The 7,251-nt window shown below is 30.7% G+C and overlaps 2 long non-coding RNA genes across 2 annotated transcripts; both read right to left on the reverse strand.

The window, feature by feature from the left end:
* Positions 1-370: 370 nt before the first annotated feature.
* Positions 371-1,102, reverse strand: LOC108328720 (uncharacterized). Its single transcript, XR_001832136.2, has 2 exons — positions 967-1,102; positions 371-741 (listed from the first exon to the last, which is right to left on the reverse strand). It is a non-coding gene; the product is annotated as an uncharacterized LOC108328720 (long non-coding RNA).
* Positions 1,103-6,060: 4,958 nt separating this feature from the next.
* LOC128195409 (uncharacterized) lies at positions 6,061-6,910 on the reverse strand. The gene is made up of 2 exons (XR_008246856.1): positions 6,664-6,910; positions 6,061-6,370 (listed from the first exon to the last, which is right to left on the reverse strand). It is a non-coding gene; the product is annotated as an uncharacterized LOC128195409 (long non-coding RNA).
* Positions 6,911-7,251: the final 341 nt, after the last annotated feature.

The raw sequence follows: 7,251 nt of genomic DNA on the forward strand, positions 1-7,251 counted from the left end.
TTTTGAATATTCAAAGATAAATAAAGTTCATATTTCCGGAAATAATACAATGGTTTTCGGACTATTTTTTCCGGTTGTAAAGCACGTGTTTTTTATCCTGTCTTGAGATAACGGAAAACTCAACTCTGTCTCATCTCTGTATTCTCTGTTCTCTTCTTATATTTGGGATATCGATCGAAGACATTTATCTTTCATCTTTGCTTTGTTTATAACCGAATAAGAAGTGCCTCTATTTTTTCTCCTTAAGCAATCATAATGTTTAAGCTTTCATTTTATAGTCGCACGCAAGAACCTTAATATATTTTTCTTTTCAAGTATGTAAAAGCATCTATCTTACTATTTTTACATCCTTCATAAAAGATGGCACATGTAACAACAAACTCAACAAGTTCTTATTTATTGGATTGGCCTAGAAGCCAAATATTTATTTTACAACAAACTTGGAAAACACTCTTTATTGGGTGAAAGCACTGGAAATTCTAAAGCAAAAGACAGAGATGGTAGCTCCATATATTAACACAGCAAGTGCTGATGGCATCAGCAGAAAGTAAAAGTATACTTAATTCATTTGGGTATTGCATCTTTTAGATATTGATCAACAATTACGTGAATAGGCTGAGCATGGTGGTGCTGGAGATGTTGGTGGCGTTGGTGCTCTCGATGGAATGCAATTTCTATAACCCTGACCGGGAGAACACTTAACAGCAGGCTTAGTAGGGTCTCCTGTCTGAAATGAACCTTCTGCATAAAAATGTACATACATCATTACATTAACTATAGTGGCCACCTCTCACGTAGAAATATCAAACAAAAGGGCAAAAAAACATAAATTACTCTTTTATATTTATACTAAGTTCATCCAAATTAGTTATAAGAATCAAGTTTCGTAAGTTTCAAGTATGATATTGATTTCTTTGGTGTATATGAGAATTGAAGAAGCGTAGAAAAGGTAGTATGTATTGTTACCCTTGAGTTGTCGAGCCATAGTTGAAGTGGGAAGGAAGAAAAGAGAAGCAAAGAGTAAAAAGGCAATGAAAATGGCCTTCATGGTTGCCAAGTGATTGATAATGCTTACTATATTTTATTCACTTTTTCCTTTGCATTGATACGAAGAGTGTTGTGATGTATTTATAGTCTCAATTCAGTAAGTTTTGAGATACAGATATAAAATGTTTACTCATTGATGGCCAAACATTGACTTGCGAGAAGACTTGCAAGAAGACTTGATACAGTGCTGCAGCCTGTATGGTATATTTTTCTTTCAAGTAGCACCTATATTTCTAGTAGATAATATATAAATTTCTCTTTTCTAGTAAATAAAAAATCATTACTAGATCGAGATTATAGCTTGCAAGATATTTAGAAATCGATTTTGTTTCTTTAAACTAATGCTAAAAGTAAAAAGCAGAAAAAAATATTTATTATATAAGATAAGTCATATTTATTTGACTTTTTTCTCAATAAAATATTTTTATTATTTCTTTTTACTATCAACTTAAGATTCACGTTAAGAATTTGGATGGAATACTTTCTTTTATAGAAAATATTGAAATCAGATAACTGGTTAGATATTAATTCTACCCTCAACAGTTATTCTGGTTTAGATGACAGAGGAGCACCGTACCAGAAAGGGGTTGCGGATTTATCAAATGTAAAGGTCAAGTTTACCCTTTGACTGATTCATAATCATAGATTGATGGAGGAAAAGTACAACTAAAGTTTTCTACATAGAATGGTCGTCAGTGGAAATTAGTTTATTATTGGAATAAATAAATAATTATTGGAAGAAAAACAAATAATAGCAAACGGAAAGTGGATACAGGCTCTAGGGTACTTCCTGGAAGGCAAATATTTATTAATGGAAATAAATTCATTTTAGACAAAAATTTATATTAGTTTACTGATATTAAAATAATCATTAGCTTGCTATTTTTCATAAAACTAACAGTTTTATGAAAAATATTTATTTAACTTCCAAATATTAATATTGTTAAATTGCGAAATTATTATAATTCACTTAGTCATCCTAATTTGACAAAAAATACTTATTTATAAAAATAATTAAAAAGTGTAAAATTACTTTTAATTTATTTTAATAAGTAAATCTTTGTATTAATTCTAGATTAGTTAATTATTTTTAAAAAAAAATTAGAAAAAAAACATGAAATTATTTTTTAATATTCTTATTAAATAAATATTTTTATTAGCATCAGTCTATTGAACATTAATTAAAATAATATTAGAAATAAATGAGTTATTGATGAGTTGCTAACAAGTGATTGAACTGTAAATTATAAGGACTATAAAGTGTAGTACTTGGATTTTTGAGATGTCACAAGTTATTAAAAATTAATAAAATTCAAAATTTATTATAGCGCGGAATTGTACTTAAAAAAACCTTGTCCAATTACATTATTTTGAGTAATAAAATAACAAAGAAAATACTTCAATTATATTGTCTTAACTTGTAAAACAAAAATAGCTTTAAATGAATCTCAAGGTCATTTCGCATCCTCTCTCGAGTCAATCACACTTCTAAAACATTTGTAACATTATCTGCTTACGTATAACACATTATATGATCATCGTTGATAATTTCATTCACAAACATAAACATGTATAAGGTATGCTACTGATAAAACAATCATAACAACAAGATACATACATATTGATTATATCATCCATAATCAAACACACAACAAGATACATATCTTCTTATTATACCAACCATAATCAAACACACAACAAGATACATACCTTCTTATTATACCAACCATAATCAAACACACAACAAGATACATACTTTCTAATTATATCAACCACAATCAAACACCTCATACATAGTAGTAATAACAATAGGATTCCTAATCCTCTAACATAAACTAATTCAATCATACTGAATTACTCAATCCTTGATCTCTGATCCTTGAACTTTTACCATCAATACTTGATCTTTAACCCTTGATGTCATCGCTAACATCTCACACATAGACCATTGGTCTATCTACTCATTAGCACCCATGTTAACTACTTACTATAACCATTATAGTAACACCACTATCAACATAACATAACTTGAAGCATCTCAAGTACCATGATCATCATCATAGATAGTCATGAACAACACTATGAGCACCATCGTACCATAATACCATAGTGGAAAGAGTTATTAAATGAAGGAATTTATTGTTGGGTTTCCACGTAACAACCCAAGTATATTGAGTAATTTGTGGTATAATAAGTGTCGTATTCACAGGGATTTCGCAGAAAACACTATGTTTTAACTATCTTGATCATTTAATGTAAAGTAGCCCTGATTTTGGTGTGTAGAAAATTTATTTGGTTCTTCTTTCGAGGCAATAAAAAGGAAAGAATGTCTCACTCGTGCTGAGTATAGTGTCTGTTGTACGGAGAAGTAAGATAGGTCCAAAGCTATAGTGGAGGATGACTTGAACTACCCTGTTTTGGTGAACATGTGTCTTATTTTTGTGAACAAGTTTTGTACGGTAGAGTACGGGAGAATGACACATGTTGTGGAATTGCTTGGTTGGGGCACGTTTTGGGGTGGCCTATGCTTTGAGATGACCTTTTGGCGTGTCATGTTGTTAGTATTATTATAATAACTAGTGTTTATTATATTTGTTATATTATTAGATGGTTATTCTGGTAGGTCATCCTTATTGTTTGTGTGTGTTCTGATGATCGTATAACTAGTGTTGTTATATGCAAGTAGATGTTCTTACAGATGTTCCAGTTGATGAGTAGAGTAGTGAGGTGCTTGGGACTGCTTGGGACTGCTTGGGTAAATTTTATGGTTTATGTATCTTTCAATTAATTTTGATGTAATAATTTTAAATTATTATTTGGAAGTTTTCAATATTGGAATAAGTTTTTGTTGATTTGAATTAAGGTTTTTATTACTTCAGTTTTCTCAATGGTATCATATTTCAACTTTCCACACTAAGAATGTTTAACACTTTACTAGTGGCATCCTAAAACGGGATGTTAAAACAACGAGTCCATCATCTTGGACGAAGTAGAGAACAAATCATCAACTTTAGTGAAAGAGGAACAAACTTGAGAGTTGTTAACCTAAGATTGAGGATTAAATTCTTAATTGAATTTGCGGCAGTAGTCATGTGCTAGATATCCAATTTTATGATAGATTTGACATTTGGGACATGATGTAGAAGAAGATTGAAGTCTTTGCCAGTTTGTGCAATTGTTGGTGTTGTGAGAAGAATAGTGATGTGGAACAACATGCTGTTAGCAAAATCATGACGTCTTAGAAGTTTTGATGATGCACAAATCAAGTCTCAAGTGCTCAAGTTACAAACAGATCTTCACGAAGACTTGTTTATGTTTTAAAGCTTTTGTAATAAGTAGTTTTATGTATAAGACTTTTTTTTTGTTGATTCCGTGTATTATATGCTTTAAAACTGGTTTTGGAGTAAAAACGCTATGCAATAATCAATTAGTAACTTAAGCTAATCGATTATCACAAAGAGGTTTTTCAAAATGCTAAAAACTCTAGTTTGGCCTCCGAAATAGTCCATTATCCATAATCAATTATGACTTATCATAATCGATTATCACGACTAGCCATTGAAGTTTTTAAAATGTTTTTGGCCATTGTGCATTCATTAATGCATTATCGACTACCATAAGTGGATAATCAATTATCATGCGAGAAAAAGTTGTCAACAAATATTTGGAGGTGTCCTTAAGTGAGGTCTTTATAAAGATGTTTTAGACTCTCATTCTAAAACACGAAAACACATGTTTACTAAAACTGTGAAAAGTGTGACCTACGGTTTGTGTCACTTTTATGCTTTGGCTTTGAGAAATTAGTGTTGGTGTAAAGGTGAGAACTTTCACTTGGAGTGTGATTGAGTGTTGCTTTTGTTGTTGAGTAAAGTTTGTCATCTTTGTGAAGATTCAAAACAAGTGATCATCCTTTGTGAAACATTTGGAGGAGGTGTTCATCTCTTGTGGCCTTCAAGGAAAGTGAGTTTCATCTCTTATATTAATAAAAGAAGTGTTTTCTAAACCCTTAAACTTGTCTTTTTGTGTGATTATAATAGTTTATTGGTTTTTAGATAGTAAAACGTTAATCTCTATTTGGGATTAGCAACTGGAAGTAGAATCACTTTTATATACCTAACCCATATTATTTATGCTATTACTCATTTACAAAAGTTTGGATCTTTCCGTAAATGACTATTAACATTTGGCCATGAATAAATGAAATAATAATTTAATAAATTTTGTTACTTGAAATATTTTATAAGATAATCAATTATTTTGACAACAGTTTTAACATAAATATCTTTTAGAATAGTTAAATATCTTGAGATTCGCTATGAAGATCTTGGACTCATAATACTCGGACTCCAAATATTGGGAACCGCACAAGCCAACAAAGATAGTAGCTTTACATAATTAATGCTATTAAACATTTATACTACACAATATATATATTTATGCACTTTTGCTTCCTCTACAGAATATATATTTAAGAGTCCATCAATTTCTTCTCCTCGCCCTCCAATTTTGAACAAGAAACTAGCTAAATTCAATTTACTCTAGTACGATCCAAATATTTTGAATAATAGTAATTAGAACACAAAACGACTAATTATGCTTAGCAATTCTAAATTGAATGAACAATTACTTTTATTAGATAATACAATGGTTTTCGGATTATTTTTTCCGTTTGTAAAACACGTAATTTGGTCCTGTCTTGAGATAACCAAAAACTCAACTCTCTCATCTCTGTATTCTCTGTTCTCCTCTTTTCTTTGGAATATCAAAGACATTTTCTTTCATTCTTTCATCTTCACATCTTTGCTTTGTTCATAACCCAATAAGAAATGCTTCTATTTTTTATCCTTAACCGATTAAAATGTTTAAGTTATCATTATCTAATCGCATCGCAGGGGCCTTAATATAGTTTTCTTTTCTAGCATGTAAAAACATCTACCGTTTCAAATAAGAGCGAAGACTATTTTTACATACTTCATTAAAGATGGCACATATAGCAACAAACTCAGCAAAAACGAAAAGGAAACGCAACCATGTTCTTATTTATTGGATTGGCCCAGAGGCCAAACCCTTATATATTAAACAGCACATTTAAGCCAAATAAGGAAAAACATAGAGATGGTAGCACCATGGTTTAACACAGGAAGTGTTAAATGGTACCAGCAACGAGTAAAACTATCTAATTCATTCAGATATCAGCAATTGCGTACATATGGTGAGCATGGTGGTGTCGGTGATGGAAGACAATTTCTATAAGGCTGACCGGGAGGACACTTAATAGCAGGATTATTAGGGTCATTAGGGTTTCCTGTCTGAAACGTTCCTTCTGCATAAGAGTGAATACAGATAATTACATTAGTTATAATGGTCTCCTCTCACATCAAAAAAATTGTCTCAATTTGCTTGTTTTAACTATACCAAAACATGCTTTTCATCTGATAAAAAATTTAAGAAAATCAAATAAAAAGGAAAAAAATAAATTACCTTTATATATTTGTATTCAGAAGTTTACCCAAATAAGGTATAAAAAGCATGTTTGGTGAGTTTCAAGTGTGATGGTAGTAAGTTTTGTGCATATGAGAATAAAGTAAGTACAGAGAAGTTAGAAGGTATTATTACCCTTGAGTTGTCGAGCCATAGTTGAAGTGGGAAAGAATAAAAGAGAAGCAAAGAGTAAGAAAGCAATGAGAATGGCCTTCATGGTTGCCAAGTGTTTGATAATGCTTACTATATTTTATTCACTTTTCCCTTTGCATTCATGTGAAGAGTATTGTCATGTATTTATAGTCACAATGCAGTGGAGTAGGAACCTGTACATAGTGCTGCGAGAAGACTTGCAGAAAGACTTGATACAGCGCTGCGGAAAACGACTGCATGCTTTAATTTTGTAGTTAGAATACTTTCACTCATTTTCATAATCATAAATTGGTGGAAGAGAAGAACTACAACAATATTAAATTTTTCTACTTAGAATACTTGACTCGGTCCTACGTTTAAAACAATTCTTTTTATGGGAACTAAGACTATCATATTAAAACTTATTAAAATAAAAAATAAAAATATATAAAAATTACAAATAAACTCATCCCGTGAATATTGTCTGACTTGTCAAATATTTTTGACAAAAAAATCAAATATTTTGATTAGAAATCTGTGCATTGACTGAGAAAAAATAATCATTAACTTGCTATTTTTAGTTTTATGAAA

Source organism: Vigna angularis, chromosome 2 (genome assembly GCF_016808095.1).
Source record: "Vigna angularis cultivar LongXiaoDou No.4 chromosome 2, ASM1680809v1, whole genome shotgun sequence".
Lineage (NCBI taxonomy): Eukaryota > Viridiplantae > Streptophyta > Magnoliopsida > Fabales > Fabaceae > Vigna > Vigna angularis.